This window comes from Geotrypetes seraphini, chromosome 2 (assembly GCF_902459505.1).
Source record: "Geotrypetes seraphini chromosome 2, aGeoSer1.1, whole genome shotgun sequence".
Taxonomy (NCBI): Eukaryota; Metazoa; Chordata; class Amphibia; order Gymnophiona; family Dermophiidae; genus Geotrypetes; species Geotrypetes seraphini.
Window position 1 is genome coordinate 160,042,566 of NC_047085.1, and position 19,734 is coordinate 160,062,299.

Sequence of the window (19,734 nt, forward strand, 5' to 3'; positions counted from 1 at the left end):
ACTGTCCATATGCCATCCTGTTCATTTATACGTTTTGGGTTTTTTTTGTTTTGTTTTGTTTTTTTGCAGTCTTATCTTACAAGGATTCACTTCTACACTCTTTCCATGCATTCAGATACATCTATCACTAAGCTTTGGGGAAAACACAAAGTACACTGAATCCAAACACTTATTTGCCTTCCCATCAGGCAGATAGGAAAGAGCATGCTGAGTTTCCAGACTATTTGGGGGAGTAAGGATTTTATATATAGTACTCTCCCGATATTCACGGGGGTTCCGTTCCAGGAACCCCCATGAATGTTGAAAAACCGTGAATATGGTTTTTAGTGGGGGAGACAGGTGAGAGCAGCAGGAAATCACTCGCGGTATGCTCCGACCGCCTCTTCCTGCACTAAAGTCGGGCCTCACCAATTAGGAGCTGTTTTCTTCCTGTAAACCTAGGTGCGTCTTATAGGGCAAAAAATACGGTACCTGATTATTAAAGCAGTGAGATTGCTGTTCAGAGGTCCCCTTAGAAAAGTTTTGGAATTCAGATTAGGGAGCCACATAGGAATCCCGTGGGGATGGAAGAAGTTGCCATGGGATTCCCATGAGGGTGTAGTCAAAATCTCTGACTTCAGAAAAATGCTTGGAATGCACTGAGAGAGAAACATGATGGCAGATAAAGGCCAAATGGCCCATCTAGTCTGGAACACCAGAATTAGGTTTGGAACACTCATTGGTTGAATACTGAATACCATCTAAAAAATAAAACCATGAGTGGCTGTTGGGATTGGGAGGGAATAGAGAGCTGTGAGCAATTAAATAATAGTATCAACTCCTGTGGGTAAGGGTGGGAGATTAATTGTGGAAATGGAAAGGAACTTAGTGGGTATGGGTTAGATTTTATTGGGGGTGGGTGAAATTTCTGTACATGTGCATCTGTATTCAGATGAGACATTTAGGCATGGATTCAGTAAATAGTGCTCAAAAATCAGCAATGGAAAAGAAATCTGTGTACAGCGCTATTTCATAAAAGTCACTCCAAAATGAACATCCTTTAAGGATAGCGTGGAGTGAACTGATTCCTGTGTCCAGATTTGAGCACCAGGAATTACACCTGATGAAACCAGGTTCTAATTCCTAGTGTCCAGTGTGGGCATGTAGTCACAGTATTCTATAGCACTGTGCACATTTTTGGAATGCCCTGACCCACCCATGCCCCCTTTTGGGTTGGGTTGAATGTTGAATGGAATTTGGACGTCCAGTGTTACAGAATAACACACAGCCACATACACGCATAGAAATCCTAATTGGTGCTAATTAACAGCAATTGTTGGCATTAGAGAATGACACGGTGGCTGTTACCTGCGGCTAGCTGCGGGTAACCCGCCAAAACGGTAACAAAAAAATGGTCACCACGAGTACGGGGACAAGGCCATTCACCACCCCATGGAATGGTAAATGGTCTTGTCTCCGCAGTTAAGAGAGTAAGCACGCGCGGTGAACGAGCGCGTAGTCCGGCAGCCCTCTCTCTCCCGCAGGCCATCTGGCCATGCATCTCGCTCCCTTCTCTTCATGGTGATTTCTATAAGGCTATGTGTTGTATTGCATCCGGAGCCTTGAAGTCACGTCGTGTGTGGCTGCTGGAAAAATCTCCTCTGATGCAATTTCCTGTTTCCGGTTGCATCGGAGGAGACTTTTCCAGCGGCCAAAGCAACACGACTTCAAGGCTCTGGCTTCAATACAATGCATAGCCTTATAGAAATCTCCACAAAGAGAAGGTAAGGGAGGGAGGGAGATGCACAGCTGGCCGGCGGGAGTGAACTGCTGGACCGCATGAAGGGTGCTGGGGAGGGGGGGATGGAGAGGAGAAGACACTGAAGGAGCCGAAGGGAACTGGGGAAGAAAGAGAGGGGAGAAGATGCTTGGAAATGAGGAAGAGAGAGTAGGGAGAAGATGCTGGGAAATGGGGAAGAGAGAGTGGAGAGAAGACGCTGGGAAATGGGGAAGAGAGAGTGGGAAGATGCTGGGAAAGAGGCTAGATTAAGAATATTTGAATCGCTATCCCCTTTTGACTCTTCCCTATCAATCTACCCACCTCCCTTCCCCAATCCCATCCACTTTAGTTAACTCCTTCTACTTAAAGAACAATATTCTCTGTAGGTTTGTGGGGATGGAATGGGGACTGAGCTCGCAGGGACGGGACAGGGACCAAGCCCACAAGGACGGTGATGAGGCAAATTTTTTTCCCCGTGTCATTCTCTAGTTAGCATCCATTCATTGACATTAATTGGCTTGTTAACCAGTTAAGTTTCACACACATCTCAGGATTGTGCCTAAATTTTGGCATGCAATTTTGGGCGACCTTTATAGAATCCAGCGGTTAGAGATTTCTGTATATTTAAGGGAAAGAACTCTTGAGTGTAAAAATTCAGCTGAATTTAATTAACATAACATAACTTTATTTTTGTATACCGCCACAATCAAAAGAATTCTAGGCGGTTTAAAAACTGGACAATCGGTGAAGTACAATATTAAAATGATATTTTAACTAGAAGTTTAACTACTTAAGGTGTTTACAACATACACAGTGATTTTAAAGAATTTTAAAGGTTTTGACTGATCTTAATACATGTAGGATCATTTTTTTAATTATTTAAATTTCTGGTCATCTTATTTATAAAGGTTATCTAACAAAAACTACTATAATAATAATTGCAGAGTATAGCATCTATTCTCTTTTTATAATAATGATCATCCATCTTTTCGTAAGAGAAAGAGGGATGAGGGTATTTTTTCCCCTTTTTTTAATGTAACAAACAACTTTTTTCAAGAAACATTACATTACATTATATTATATTAGTGATTTTTATTCCACCATTACCTTGCGGTTCAAGGCGGTTTACAGAAGAGGATTTCTGGACATGTCCAGAGGTGTTACAGAGTAGAGCGGGTTGCTTCAGAGGATTGAAATGGTTCATACGGTGTTAGTTAGTCTTCATGGATATCTTGAATAGCAGGTTTGTTTTTTTTCTTTTCTTTTCTGAAAGTTTTGTAGTCTGGAGTCGTGATTAGTAGATTGGAGAGTTGGTGGTCTAGTTTTGCTGCCTCTGTGGCTAGAAGACCATCGTACAGTTTTTTCCATTTGATGTATCTGATTGGAGGGTATGTGAATGGTGTCTAGGTTCTCCTGTTGTCTGGTTGTGGTAGTTTGGATTAGGTGGTTATTCAAGTAGGCTGGGTTGTCACCATTTATGGATTTAAATAATAGACAGTAGAATTTAAATAGTATTCTTGCTTGAACTGGGAGCCAGTGTGAGTCGGGGTATGCCTCGGTGATGTCATTGTGTTTTCTTAATGAATAGATTAGTCTCAGGGCTGTATTTTGTTTTGTTTGTAGTTGTTTTATCATTGTTGCGGGGCAGGGGAGATATAGGATGTTGCAGTAGTCAAGGAGACCTAGGACTAGGGACTGGACCATGAACTGGAATTGTTTTCTATCAAAGAATTTTCAAACTTGCCTTAGGTTTCTCATGACCGCAAATGATTTCTGTATTGTTTTGTTGATTTGTGGTTGCATGATGTAGCATCTGTCTATCGTCATTCCCAGAAGTTTTAGAGTGAGTTGAGTGGGGTATGTGATTGAGTTTATTACTAGGTTTGTTATGGTTGGAGTTTTATTTTTTTCGAGAAGTATGAATTTTATTTTGTCTGGGTTCAGTTTTAGTTTATGGACTTTCATCCATGTTGCCACTGTTTCTAGAGTTCTGTGTAGTGTGTCTGTCATGGCGGGTGTTGGCTGATCAAAAGGAAGGAGAATGGTGATGTCGTCTGCGTAGCTATAGGAGGTTATGCCTATTTTGTCTAGGCAGGTGCTGAGGGATGCAATGTAGAAATTGAAGAGTGTTGGGGATAATGGTGATCCTTGGGGTTGGACCATGGTTCTGATTTTTCTTTGTTTGTCTTTACTCTGTAGGTCCTAGATTGTAGGAATCCTTGAAACCATGTGTGTACTTTGCCTGTGATTCCTATTGTATCTAGTATTTGTAGCAGGATGTCGTGGTCTACCAGGTCAAATGCTGCGATGAGATCTTATTGAATAATAATTTTTTTTGTCTGTGCTGATGTGTTGTCTAGCTGTGTCCAGAAGAGAGCCTAGTAGTGTTTCAGTGCTGAAGTTGGTTCTGAATCCAGACTGTGTAAGGTGGAGCAAATTGTGATTTTCTAGGTAGTTCTAGGTAGTTGGTGAGGAATTTAGCTACGAGGTCTTCCATTAGCTTGACTTATAGTGAAATTGAGGCTATGGGTCTGTAGTTGGATGGTTGATCTGTTGCTCCTTATGGGTCTTTTAAGATCGGGGTGACAATGATTTCAGAGAGGTCTTGTGAGAAAAGATCATCTATGAGCATGGCTTGTATCCATTGCATGAGGAGAGTGTGGAATTTTAGGCTGGAGGTTTTTAATAGGTATGGAGGGCATTGGTTGAGGTTGCAAACTGCTTGGCTGTATTTTTTATAGTTTGTTAAGGTCGTATTGTGGAGAAGTGGGACCAGGTTCTATCTGCTGCAGTTGATTATTTTTCTGTGGGGGGCATTGTGATCTCTTCTAGGTGGGTTGGGGTTCCTGCGAAGTTTGTCCTGGCAGTTGTAATTTTGTTTTAAAAGTATTCAGCTGAAAGGGTGGCTGAAGGTAGGAGGGTTGTCGTTTTTGGCTAGGTAGAGTTTGGTGTCTGTGTGAGTTCTTTTAGTAATTGGAATAGTTTTTTGTGTCTTGGGCTTTTATGCCTATTTGGTTTGTGTGGTATGTCTTTCTTTTTTCTTACCTAGGGTAAACCTTACCTAAGGTAAATAGTAGACACTGTGACATCCGGTTTAACAGACCTAGTAAATTGTAAGGTACAGTAAGATCTTGAGGGTTGGGTCCCTTCCATTAGCAGTTACCTCCTGGGAAAAGAGAGAGACCTCACATATCCTGCAGTCCCATCTAGGAGAATGGTCTCAAACTCGCGGCCCAAGGGCCACATGCACCACCTGTGCTGTAACTCTTGATCATCTGAATTATATAAGTGTGTTCAACCTGGAAGTTAAATGTTGCTGGCTCTTAAATGTAAGTGAAGGAAGTTATTGGAAGACAGAAAGCAAGGACCTTTCACAGGTTCTTTTTTACAAGGAGTGGAGAAAGTATAAAAGCTATGAAGTAATAAGAAGAATCAATGTACATAATGTGAATATTCTGCATTAATAATGCCTCTGCTTTCGAATTAAGTTACTTTAAGAATGTTCCTTAAAGTTTTATATGGTTCAGAGCTCTTCCCATGATGCATTAAGCGTGTAGTGTGTGTGTGAGGAATAGTGCCTTTTCGGCCTCCTGGGGAGATCTCCAATCCTGGCCCAGTCCCTGAAATAAATAACTATTATGTACCAGATGATAATCATGTAATGACAAGGCTGCTACCTAGGTAAATACCATGAAATCCGGCTGCTACACTTGTGTTTTGTAAAATTGCCCTTGAAGAATCAAATTATCTACCCCTGAATTGTTTTGTTTTTAATTTTTTTTTTTTTTTTTTTTGGGGGGGGGGGGACATCAATAGACCGCTTGGATGTTTCAGCATTGTAAGTCTTCTGATTCTATGATGGTGACTTCTGTTACTTTGATGGTTTATTTTGCACTTTGCTGAGGCAGAATGAGTTCTTAGTTAAAAAAAAAAACAAAACCAGGAGAAACTGATTCAGAATTGTAAAATTTATTTCATCTCTAGATATATCCCGAGGCCCAAAAAAGATGGAAACAGTTTCTCTTTTTTTGTCCAAGGGTATACCCATTGGGTGCCATGTTTTTTTCTTAAATTTCCCTGTTTGCTATACATCCTGCAACTTAGACTAGTTCTTTAGATCTCCTTCAACTGCTTGTATAATTGCCTTCAGTTTAGCCACCCAACTGTTTATTCCAATTGATGTTGTATTACTCATTTTGTCACCATCTATAGTGCGTTCTTTTTAGCCGTGTGTTCCATATTCACAAATTTGATTATTCATCCAAAATCAAGTGTAACCCATTTTTTGCTTTTCACAAGGCATTTTTGTTTATTCACACAAAATAGAGTAACTTGTTTTTGCTATTCATGGGCATTTTCGCTTATTCACAGTCATACAGAGTATATTCTCATGAAAATGAAGATATTCATAGAGAGGTGTGTGAGTGTTGTTACACCAAAAAAAAGATTGGTTTTACAAAAAAAGTGTGAATAAAGTACATTTATAAAATGCAGAATATAATAAGCACGCTGTTATTTACAAGAAGGGTATACAAAATGATAACTTTTTGGTTTAAGATAGCAAAAAGTACAGTGAACAGGGTCGCGCAGGAACCCAACCCCCCTTTTTCCCCATAGGATCAATGGTTCTGTATTCATAATTTTGGGTATTCATGGGGTTTTCTAGGAACCTAACCTCAGCAAATAGTGAGAACGCACTGTATCTCAACTGTTCTTGCCCTCTTGGCTACATAGTAAGATGCTTCTTTGAATTGAAATAACAGTATTCAGCATTAATATCTTATCAGTGTTTGAATGCTCTTCCATGTTATTAATGTATCTTTGTATTGTTATGATGACATATATCTGTTGTATGACTGTTCAGCGATACTGTTAAATATACATCTTTCTGAGATTTATATCGTGTTGGTCCTGTTATTAGATTTCAATTTTTCCATGTCCAACTTTACCCATGCACATTGATTATATTTATTTGGTCATTTTACTATTACTTTGCTGCGTTAAAAATACCCATTAGTTTAATCTGTTTGTACTGTACATCATCTTCAGTGAATCTCTTCATAAAGGTGTTTAATAAATCCCAATAAATAAGAGGTGCCATTTAAAGTGATGTATTGGGAAGGAGATGGATTGGGGAGCTCCTGTATGTGTCAGGAGAGGGATTGGGATCTCCTGCTTGTGTCATGGAGGCAGGGCAGGTTGGGGCACCACTGTGGACATAGTTTGACAGCAGCCATGGTACCAGACTTCAGTAGTATAGCTGCACTTACCGTCTCATTTTGAGATGGTGAAAAATTTGGTTGTGCTATCGGCAGTTATGACAGCTAGTATGCAGTAGTTACTAATGTGCTAGCAGTCACAGCCAACTATACCTTCTCCTGACTCTAACATGCCCAGACCCAACCCATTCCTGCATTAGCTAGTTAATATGGTGTTTTTATCACAAAGGCTCTTGTTTTGACTAGAATGGGAGGAGTCAAGATGGTGGCGGCATCTTAGTGTGGAGCTCAACACACTGTTTCAGCATGGTGAAAAAAGAAGGGTAAAGGCCTCAGCTCAGCCTTCTTCATTTCAGGGACTGATGGATTTGTATACACATCGTCGAACACCGGTATCTCTGGGCTTCAGAGAGTTGCTGGATGCCTCTGCTCCAGTGCCAGGAGGAATGGTGTCAGGCTATTGCACTGAGCTATCATTAACCCCCATTTTGCGATCCCTACCATCTCAGCTACATACAGCAAGTCTTGAGAGCCCGGTGGTAGATGTCCAGAAGATAACCCTGGACAGTTCTACTTCATGGGAGAGGGCTCCTGAGACAAGAGAGAAAACGATTCTGAAACGTGAAAAGAAGTTGTTAACCCTGACCGTGGAGTTGCAGCACCTAAGGAGATCTCACATCTCTAGTTTAACGACGGATCTACGGGATAGGCTTCAAACCGTTAAATGTCAAATTAACTCTATTCTGACCCAGCACGCTACTAGGAATATCTACTTTTATAAATATAAACTACACGTCTGGGGGAACAAAACAAGTCATTTGCTTGCCAATTTAATACGCCCTCTGAGAGTTAAGCACGTGATCACACATATAAAAGACAGGCCATACAGGAACAATTTATTCACTTCTACCAAAATTTATATGCTGAACAACCGTCCGATGATCTGGCTCAGACTGACTTTTTCCTCTCTTTGAAGTTGCCGGGGGTCTCTGAAACTCAACGGAATATGCTTAACCAACTGATACGTGAGGAGGAATTGCAGATGGCCATACGGAAACTCAAACTGACAAAAATGCCTGGGCTGGATGGTTTCGGCCTGGAGTTTTATAAGCTTTTGCCACCAATCGCATTGCACTGCTTACAGGCTTACTTTATGGGGTTCAGGTTGGAAACTCCGCCTGGGAACACTCATAACTGGGTTCACGTTATCATCTTGCCGAAACCAGGAAGACCTGTGGACCAATTAGGCTCTTATCGCCCCATTTCTCTCTTGAACCAAGATATCAAACTTCTGGCTGAGATTTTGGCAGCCCGTCTCAATACTCTCCTTCCTGGTCTGATACATGAGGACCAGGTAGGTTTTGTCCCTGGCCGATACGCTTCTATGAACTTACTCAAAGTGCTCACGGTTTTGCAACTCCCGTATACAGCTTTGGATAGAGCATTGATAACCAGCTTAGAGGTAGAAAACGCGTTCGATATGGTATCCTGGCGGCATCTTTTTTGGGTTTTGGCCCAATACAGCATTTTGAGGGATTTTGTTGCCTGGGTGTCTGCTCTGTACCACTGCCCTACGTCCCAGTTGTTGATCAACTGGGGGGGGGGGGGTCTCTGAGCCCTTCCCTTTGAGCCGTGGCAAGGGTGCCCGTTATCTCCCCTGCTTTTCCTTCTTTCCCTTGAACCCTTGGCTATCCAGATCCACCAGGACCCGAACTTACAGGGCTTCGGTATAGGTGGGCACGAGTTCCGTATTAGTCTATTCGCTGACGACATGCTTCTTTATGTTCGGCATGCTGACGTCCATCTTTCTCACTTGATGCATATTATTAACTCCTTTGGCCTATTTTCCGGGTTAAAAATTAACTATGATAAGACTGAGGCCCTTTTGTCACATGAGTCACCGGGAGATCCTTGGTTCAACCGCCTAGGAGTGGGGATAGCGCCAGGGAAACTAAAGTATTTGGGGATTCTCCTTCATCGTAACCCACAACAGCTTTATGATGCAAATATCTCGGCAGCCATCGGCTGGATTAAATCCCTCTGTCATAGATGGCGCTATCTCCCATTATCTCTGAATGGTTCTTTTTCCTAAGCTTTTTTTTTATTTATTTATAATTTTGAATACATTACAATATCCAATAATTCAAAAGAAAAAAGGAAAATCACATAAAGCAATACATAATCAAATCATACATACATAATTCCTTTTAAGCCCACATTAATGGGGAGTATACCTTGCTATTTCTAACAAAATAGAATTCAAGAAAATAAAGGACAAGAATTCTTGGTTCACACTAAGAACCTTGAATCATTCCTTAAAATGGGATACTATTTATATTAATTCTCCTCAAATTCTCAACTAGATGAAACAAATCTTATTTCTATTTCTATTCTCTTGCAACCAAAAATTGTTGTAGTTGTATAGGATCCCAAAAAGAATATTCATTATCTTGTAACTTAATCATACATTTACAGGGAAATTTCAGGTAAAAGGATGCATCCAGTGCTAACACTCTATCCTTCAATTTCAAAAATTCTTTCCTTCTCAACTGAGTGGCTCTAGATACATCCGGAAAAATCCTAACCAAGTCCCCACAAAATTTCATTAGCCTGTTTTTGAAATAAAGTCTCATTATCAACATCTTATCCATCTCGCTCATGTATGTTATTACCAGGGTGGATCGACTCTGAATCACATCCTGTGTATCTTCCAAAAATTCAGTCAAATTTACCTCTGGTGTGGTCAGATAGTCCACTTCCTGGGCAGATTCAACTTTCCTAAGCTTTTGTACGCTGTCCAATCGATTCCTTTCTGGATCAGCCAGGAGGACGAGCGTCACTTTAACTTTATTATTCGTACTTTTATCTGGAATGCCAAAAGAGCGCGAATTAGTTTCCACAAACCGTTTCGAGCTAAGTCACAGGGAGACCTTGGCCTTCTGGACATTTGACTCTACAACATTGCCTCCATCTTCCGCTGGATTCACGAATGTTTGTCATCACACCAGCGTTATTCTCCTCCAGATATCCTACCCACTTGCTGCACCCCTTTGTCTTTCGTTTCGTTTGTGCATAGGATCGGGCACCACTACATCCTTGACTTATCCCACATTGGTTTTCCTTCTTGCCTTTTGCAAGGCTTGGGCTTGGTGGAGGGAACTTCAACATAAAGTGCCGCACCCGTCTCCCTTTTTGTCCTTGTTTGGTAATCTGTGTTTCATCCCAGGCCTCCTGGGTCTGCCTGGTTTGTAGGGCAGGGAGGAGCGGGCTGCTACCATAGGGGGTTTATTACAATTGGGTGGTGGCCAATTTCCCTCGTTTCCATCATTACACATACTTATCTTTATCTCCAGCTAAAACATTATTATGACTCTTTAACCACTACTTATGCTAACACCTGGGGATATGGCACCTTGGATGAGGAAGCCCTTGCTACCCCTCCACACTTGAACAAGATTGCTACTTGGTACAGAAAGGGCAGGAATTTTCAAGGGGAACAGTGTCTTCAGATTATTGTGAATGAGTGGTCCCGGGAACTGGGAACCGGGATTGGAAGTCTCTATCCGTGATATGCAACTTTTCTTTCAAAATATTTACCTGTTTATTAAGGCTGTTTCTCTACAGGAAACTCAGTTTAAAGTGTTACATCGTGCTTACCTAACTAGGTCGAGAGGCTTCACTATTGGTTTGTGGCCTGATGATACCTGCATTAAATGTCACCTTTCTCTGGGGACTTTTCTACATTCCTTCTTTGAGTGTTCGGCGCTCTCTTTTTGGGAACCGGTGCGTCACTATCTTGACGCCAAACTGGTTTGCACCTTGCAATGGAACCCTCCTGCTCTTCTGCTGGGAGATGTGCAGGACACCTCACCATGATGTCACAGAAATTTGTTCTTCATGCTGTCTTACTGGGTAAGAAACTTATTCTGCAGCACTGGGCATCTATGGAAGCGCCCTCCTTTCCAGTTTGGAAATCTCGCATGAACACTCTGGCACATTATGAGTTAAAGACTTGTTCTCGAAGTCCACAGGATCCTTGGAAAGACTATTGTGCACTGTGGGAGAAATTTCTGCTGTCCTGTGCTGTCTTAACTTTGGCTTGAGCTTTATAATGCTCCTTCTGGTTTTTATTGCTCTTATTCTTATTACTCTTATTATGAATCTCATTGTATATGCTCTGTTATGTCAGAATCACAGGTCTTTGGAACGACCTTACTACCCCGCTGCGGAACCTGGGCTCCCTCCAATTATTCCGCAAGCAAATGAAAACCTGGCTTTTCACTAAAATGTAATTCTATCCCCCCTTACTCTTCTCTTCTATATATAAGTTCATGTAAACCTTTTTTTTCCTTCTCTTCCTATATTTTAAGTTCTTGTAAACCGTGCCGAGCTCCACAACATCCGTGGAGATGATGCGGTATATAAACTTAAGGTTTAGTTTAGTTTAGTCTATGCTGCTGCCTTTGTTTTCTCTCCATGATATTCTATGCTTTGGTTTGCGTGCGGTATGTTTGAGGGGGGGGGAGGGGTTTGGGTATTGATGGGTAAGTGTAGGCATGTCTGTTGGTTGATTGGGGGACTTTGGGATTCTCTTTCCTCGGAGGAGCTTTTAGGGCCTCTCTACAAAAATGGGCATCTATTTACAGTCAGTTTTACTATGGATATGTTCTTGATGTTGATGGCCTTGCTCTTCACATTCTTGTTTTTTATCCCAGGACAAGCAGGCAGCATATTCTTAACGCATGGGTGACGTCACCGACGGAGCCCTCGGTACGGACCTTTTTAACTAGAAGTTTCTAGTTGGCCGCACCGCGCGTGCGCGAGTGCCTTCCCGCCCGACGGAGGAGTGCGTGGTCCCCAGTTTCTTCGTTTCCGCGGAGCGAAGAAGACGCGTGTGTTTTTCAACGACCGTTGAACTCACTTTTTTTTGCCTTCCCGCTCGCGAATTTTTTTCTTATTTTATCTGTATTCACCTTCGGGTTTCTTTTCTTTTAGTTTGCAAAAAAAAAAAAAAAAAAACTTTGATTTTTTCTATCTTTTTTCGTTTTGCCCCGGCGGGGCCTGTTGCCATTATCCAGGCCTCGGGATTCGATTTTGCGGAGGCTGTTTTCCCCTTCATGCCCCCGCAGGTCGGTTTCAAGAAGTGCCAGCGGTGTGCACGCCCGATCTCCCTCACTGACCCACACAATTGGTGTTTACAGTGTATGGGGCCAGAGCATCGGGCGGACTCCTGCACCCGCTGTGCCACTCTTAAAAAGCGGACGCTTAAAAACCGAAAAATCCAACAAGATCTGTTGTTCGGCACCGGGTCGACCATGGAATCCTCGACTTCGACAGCGGTACCACAGAAATCGGCACCGTCGGCTTCGACGACGCCCGACCCCACATCGGCGCCGCTGGCGCAAGGTAAGCCGGCTAAGAAGCCTACCCCTTCCCTCGAGCGCCCACCAGCCACAGTGGCGACACCGACCCTGCCGGCCTCGAGCCGAGCCCGAAAGCGCTCCGTCCCGATTTCGGTGAGTGCCTCATCATCGGCCTCCTCATCGCCGGGACGTAGAGCGGCACCTAAGGAACCGAAGAAAAAGAAAGCGGTTCCGGTGCCTCCCCTGGATGACCGAATTGCGGCCATCCTCCAGGGTCAACTGCAAGACCAGCTGAAACGTCAGCTCGAGCAACTGTTGCCTACTATCCTGGCACCGCTTCTTCCGGTACCAGACCGGCCCGAGCCCCGCACCGAGCCACCGGTGTCCACCCCATCGGTACCTATTAATACCTCCATGCCGATTCTCTCGGCCCAACATGCCACTGCGGATCCTCCTCGGGACCGAGCGGAGCACCATTCTTCCCGGGACCGGGACCGACGCCGGTCCTCCTCCCCCGGTACCGTTTCGGTACGCTCTGGGAAATCTTTGTCCAAGACTCACCATACCGACCCTTCCACCCCGGTGTCGCGTCATGCACACCCGGAGGTCCGGGACCCAGACTTGTGGGAAGAGTCTCCCCCCGGTACCGAGGAAGATCTCTCCTCCTCTGATGAGGATCCCTCAGCTCCTGATGCCACCTCCAGGCCTGAGCAATCCTCCTTCTCAAAGTTTCTCAGGGAGATGTCTGCCGCCCTATCCCTCCCTCTGGAATCAGACTCCAAGAAATCCCAAGCCTTTCTAGAGGCTCTGGATTTTGAGCAACCTCCCAAGGAGTTTCTTAAACTACCCGTGCATGACATCCTACGGGAGACTTTCTATAAAAATTGGGAAAACCCCCTTACAGTACCTGGGGCCCCACGCAAGTTAGATAACCTTTATAGGGTTATCCCTATTCCAGGATTCGATAAGTCACAACTTCCCCATGAGTCCCTCCTGGTTGAATCCACCTTAAAGAAGACTCAGGGCTCCAGTGTCTATGCCTCCACCCCCCCTGGCAGAGAGGGTAAAACCATGGACAAGTTTGGCAAGAGGCTCTATCAGAATGCCATGTTGGCCAACAGGGCGAACAACTATTCCTTCCATTTTTCATTCTACATGAAACACTTGGTCCAGCAGTTGTCAGCCCTCCAGAAGTATCTCCCAGAGAGGAAGATCCCACTTTTTCAGCAACAAATCTCTGGTCTCCTCCAATTGAGAAAATTTCTGGTCCGCTCGATATATGATTCCTTCGAGCTTACCTCCCGTGCCTCTGCCATGGCTGTAGCCATGCGCCGCCTGGCCTGGCTGAGAGTCTCAGACTTGGACATTAATCACCAAGATCGTCTAGCCAACGCCCCTTGTCTTGGGGATGAACTGTTTGGAGAGTCCCTGGATTCCACCACCCAAAAACTCTCTGCGCATGAAACTAGGTGGGACACCCTGATTAAACCAAAAAAGAAGGCTCCGCCTACACGTCCTTACAGGCCTCAAACCTCATACCAGCGCAGATTCTCAGCCAGACCACTCAACCCGCCTTCCCAACAGTCTCGGCGGCCACGGCAGCAACATCACCAGGCGCAGGCACGTTCTCAATCCACTCAACCTAACAAGCCTCTGCCTTCTGCTAAGCCGTCTCAGCCCTTTTGACTCTTCTCTCCAGGGCATAGCCAGTCTTCCACCTTCGCTACCTCTTCCACAACCAATCGGAGGTCGTCTCACCATTTTCTCCAGCCGTTGGGAGGTCATCACATCGGACCAGTGGGTCCTCAACATCATCCACCACGGCTACTCTCTCAACTTCCAGACTCTTCCACCGGACAACCCTCCCGTAGAGTCTGCTTCTCATTCATCTCAAATCCCCCTCCTCCTGAGGGAGGTTCAATCCCTCCTTCTTCTCAATGCCATCGAAGAGGTACCTCCAGACCAAAGGGGTCAGGGATTCTACTCCCGCTACTTCCTGGTACCCAAAAAGACGGGAGACCTCCGTCCCATTCTCGATCTCAGGAACCTCAACAAACACCTCGTCAAGGAGAAGTTCAGAATGCTTTCACTTGCCACGCTCTACCCTCTTCTCTCTCAACACGACTGGCTATGTTCCCTGGACCTCAAGGAGGCCTACACTCACATCTCCATCAATCAGACTTCTCGCCGCTACCTGCGTTTCCAGGTACACCACCTTCACTATCAGTACAAGGTGCTTCCCTTTGGCCTCGCCTCATCTCCCAGGGTATTCACCAAGTGCCTGATAGTGGTAGCGGCCTTCCTCAGATCTCACAACCTCCAAGTGTTCCCCTACTTGGACGATTGGTTGGTGAAAGCACCGTCGCCTCAACTTGTGCTACCATCACTCTCCTCCATCTCTTGGGGTTCGAGATCAACTACCCCAAGTCGCATCTGCTTCCCACCCAGCGACTTCAATTCATCGGAGCTGTTCTGGACACCACTCTAATGAGGGCTTTTCTTCCCTCCGATCGTCAGTGGACCCTGCTCCATCTCTGTCGTCAGGTCCTCATGCATCCCACCATTCCTGCCCGACAAATGATGGTCCTCCTGGGCCACATGGCATCGACAGTTCATGTCCTTCCTCTGGCACGCCTCCATCTCCGGACACCTCAATGGACTCTCGCCAACCAATGGTCACAAACGACGGATCTTCTTTCTCATCCCATCTCTGTGACATCATCTCTTCAGCAATCTCTCCAATGGTGGTTGAACTCCTCAAATCTTTCCAGGGGTCTACTCTTTCATCTGCCCCCTCACTCCATGACCATCACCACAGATGCCTCCCCCTATGCGTGGGGAGCCCATCTAGGGGATCTACGCACCCAGGGTCTTTGGACCCCACAAGAGCGTCAGCATCACATCAATTTCCTGGAACTCAGAGCCATGTTCTACGCTCTCAAAGCGTTCCAGCATCTTCTCTGCCCCCAGGTTCTTCTCCTGTGCACAGACAATCAAGTCGCCATGTACTACATAAACAAACAAGGCGGCACCGGATCTCGCCTCCTTTGCCTCGAGGCCCTACGCATCTGGACCTGGGCCACGGCCCGCAATCTTTTCCTCAAGGCGGTCTATATCCAGGGCGAACAGAACTCCCTGGCCGACAATCTCAGCCGCATACTTCAACCTCACGAGTGGACACTGGATCCTCCAACACTCCACTCCATCTTTGCTCGATGGGGCACTCCGCAGGTGGACCTCTTTGCAGCACCTCACAATCATCAGCTGCCCCAATTCTGTTCAAGACTCTTCTCTCCTCATCGTCTGGCACCAGATGCATTCCTGCTCGATTGGAAGGATCGGTTCCTGTATGCCTTCCCTCCACTTCCTCTGATGTTGCGGACCTTGTTCAAGCTCCGCAGGGACAGGGCCACCATGATTCTCATCGCCCCTCGGTGGCCACGACAACACTGGTTCTCCCTCCTGCTCCAACTCAGCTCCAGGGAGCCCATTCCTCTTCCTGTGTTTCCTACTCTACTTACACAGCAGCATCAATCTCTACTACATCCCAATCTGTCTTCGCTCCACCTGACAGCTTGGTTTCTCTCGGGCTGACCTCTCCAGAGAATCTATCTCAGCCTGTCCGTCTCATTTTGGACGCCTCCAGGAAACCGGCCACCCTCCAATGTTACCATCAGAAGTGGACCAGGTTCTCCTCCTGGTGTCTACGGCATCATCAGGATCCCACCTCTTTGGCGGTGGAATCTGTACTGGACTATTTGCTCTCTCTGTCCAATGCTGGTCTCAAATCTACCTCCATCAGAGTCCACCTCAGTGCCATCACTGCATTTCACGAGCCTATCCTCGGAAAACCTCTCACGGCTCATCCTCTGGTTTCCCGGTTCATGAGAGGTCTCTTCAATGTCAAACCGCCTCTGAAGCCTCCTCCTGTCGTCTGGGACCTGAATGTGGTTTTATCAGCTCTCATGAAACCTCCTTTTGAGCCTCTTGCCTCAACTTCGCTCAAATTCCTTACCTGGAAGGTGCTTTTCCTGATTGCCATCACCTCTGCCAGGAGGGTTAGTGAGCTGCATGCACTGGTCGCTGATCCACCTTTCACTGTTTTTCACCATGACAAGGTGGTCCTGCGCACCCATCCTAAATTTCTTCCTAAGGTGGTCTCAGCTTTTCACCTCAACCAGTCCATTGTGTTGCCTGTCTTTTTCCCTAAGCCCCATTCCCATCCTGGGGAACAGGCGCTGCACACGCTGGATTGTAAGCGTGCCCTAGCCTACTATCTTGACCGTGCCAGGGCTCACCGCTCCTCTCCTCAGCTTTTTTTGTCATTCGACCCTAACCGTATGGGTCATCCTGTCTCCAAACGAACGCTTTCCAATTGGCTTGCTGCCTGTATTGCGTTCTGCTATGCTCGGGCCGGTCTGTCACTGGAAGGTGCTGTCACGGCACACAGAGTCCGAGCTATGGCTGCTTCTGTGGCTTTCCTCCGCTCCACGCCCATCGAGGAAATCTGCAAGGCGGCCACTTGGTCCTCAGTTCACACGTTCACTACTCACTACTGTCTGGATGCCTTCTCCAGACGGGATGGACACTTCGGCCAATCTGTGTTACAAAATTTATTTTCCTAATGGCCAACCATCCCTCCTCCCTCTTTGTTAGCTTGGAGGTCACCCATGCGTTAAGAATATGCTGCCTGCTTGTCCTGGGATAAAGCACAGTTACTTACCGTAACAGGTGTTATCCAGGGACAGCAGGCAGATATTCTTACGTCCCACCCACCTCCCCGGGTTGGCTTCTTAGCTGGCTTATCCTAACTGGGGACCACGCACTCCTCCGTCGGGCGGGAAGGCACTCGCGCACGCGCGGTGCGGCCAACTAGAAACTTCTAGTTAAAAAGGTCCGTACCGAGGGCTCCGTCGGTGACGTCACCCATGCGTTAAGAATATCTGCCTGCTGTCCCTGGATAACACCTGTTACGGTAAGTAACTGTGCTTTTTGGTTCTGCTCTTATGTTCACTGGGCACCATTGCTGTGATATACTGTATTGCACTTTGCCATGTTATGAATGTATGTTGACTCTTTTTGCTCAATAAACATGATTATACAAAAAAAACCCAATGATTCTATTGCCTCTGGAGCAACCTGCGGTGTCGGCATTGGGTAGTTTGGCAGTAGTAGCCAGAGAAAGAGCAATTCCTATAGCTTCCAAGTTTGAAGCAGAATTGAAGGCTATTTCTGTTGGGGTTCAATTTCAGAAACCATTTGGAATGCAGTCTCTGATCTTGGTAAGGTCTTCTCAATTTGCTATAATAATTCTATTATTCATAAGAACTTTGATAATAATTTTTCTGTTCAAAATCAAGTTGATCAAATAACTAAGAATACAGAGACTCATGCTGAAAAAGTATCTGACCTACAGGTTGAGTAGGAGGATTTATAATTTGGAGAATGCAATTAGGTATTCCAACTTTGTTTGATCCATTTTCCAAAGTTCCCATTTATTTCTCTCAGAAATGTTTGTTCCGTACCTTAAGGAAGTATTACAGATCTCAGATAAATGCCTGTATCTACTTACCAAGGGTAAAGAAAGAAATTGTTAAGTCATCTGATTTAAATATGGAAACTGACGTTTTGAAAGTTTCTGAAATCATTGAAGCAACTGAGACTTAAGTAGTTAAATCTTTTTGTTAGGCAAGTAAATAAAGGTAGGAGGAAAAGAAGGCCGCTTTGGTTCTCAAAATTAGTAGCTGAAAAGGTAAGAAATATGAAGTTAGATTTCATAAATTACAAAAGATCACAGAAAGAGGAAGACAGGCAAAAATATCTGAAAAAGTTAAGAGGCTAGTCGAGAAGTCAGGAAAGCAAAGATACAAATTGGAAGAAAAAATAGCTGACACAGTAAAACGGGGAGTCAAAGCATTTTTTTGATATATCAGTGATAGGAAGAAGTACAAAAGTGGCATTGTGAGACTCAAAAGTGAAGGGGAGAAATATGTAGACGCTGATAAGGAAAAGGCTGACTTGCTTAACAAATATTTCTGTTCTGTGTTCATGACTGAAGATTTGGGAGTGGGACCGCAGAAGACAAATGTGAATAGGGATGATGGAGTGGTAAACCCCGATTGATTTTTAGAGGGTTTGTTCATTTAAAGGTAGATAAAGCGATGGGGCCGGATGGTGTATATCCGAGGGTACTGAAGGAACTTAGGGAGTTTCTGGTGGCTCTGCTAACTGAACTTTTCAATGCTTCTCTAGAGTAGAGAGTGGTGCCGGAGGACTGGAGAAGGGTGGATGAGGTCTCAAAGTAACATAGTAGATGACGGCAGATAAAGACCCGAATGGTCCATCCAGTCTGCCCAACCTGATTCAATTTAAATTTTTTCTTCTTAGCTATTTCTGGGCAAGAATCCAAAGCTCTACCCGATACTGTGCTTGGGTTCCAACTGCCAAAATCTCCGTTAAAACCTACTCCATCCCATCTAAACCCTCCCAGCCATTTAAGCCCTCTCCATCCCATCCTCCCCCAAATGGCCATATACAGACACAGACCGTGCAAGTCTGCCCAGTACTGGCCTTAGTTCAATATTTAATATTATTTTCTGATTCTAGATCCTCTGTGTTCATCCCACACTTCTTTGAACTCAGTCACAGTTTTCATCTCTGCCACCTCTCTCGGGAGTGCATTCCAGGCATCCACCACCCTCTCTACACAAAAGTGGAAATAAGGAAAAAGTAGGGAATTACAGGTCAGTAAGTAACTTCTGTGGTAAGCAAATTAATAGAAACGCTTCAAAAACAGAGAATGTTGAAGTTTTTGGAATCCTGTGGATTACAGGATCAGAGGCAACATGGATTCACTAGAGGTGGATATTGTCAGACAAATCTGATCAATTTCTTTGACTGGGTGACCAGAGAATTGGACAGAGGGAATGCACTAGACATGGTGTATTTAGCAAAGCCTTTGACAGTGTACCACACAGATGTCTAATAAATAAAGAGTGCTCTTGGGATGGGCCCCAAAGTGACATGCTGTGTCAGGAACTGGTTAAGTGGAAGACAACAGAGAGTAAGTGGTCAGTGGAGATCACTCTGAGGAAAGGGATGTTACCAGTGTTGTGCCTCAAGGTTCTGTTCTTGGGCCTGTTCTTTTTAACATTTTTTAAAACAATATTGCTGAAGGGTTGTCGGGTGAGATTTGTCTCTTTGCGGATGATACCAAAATCTGCAATAGAGTAGACATGCCTGGCAAAGCTTGAACAATGGTCTGAAATTTGGCAGCTAAAATTTAATGCTAAGAAATGCAAGGTCATGCATTTGGGCTGCAAAAACCTGAGGGAACAGTACAATTTAGGGGGTGAAGAACTTATGTGCACAACAGAAGAGCAGGACTTGGGTG

The 19,734-nt window shown here is 44.9% G+C and overlaps 1 protein-coding gene across 3 annotated transcripts in view; it reads left to right on the top strand.

Moving 5' to 3' along the window:
- The window catches only part of RNMT (RNA guanine-7 methyltransferase), a 97,167-nt gene that overhangs the window by 62,657 nt on the left and 14,776 nt on the right, over positions 1–19,734 (top strand). The window lies entirely within an intron of this gene.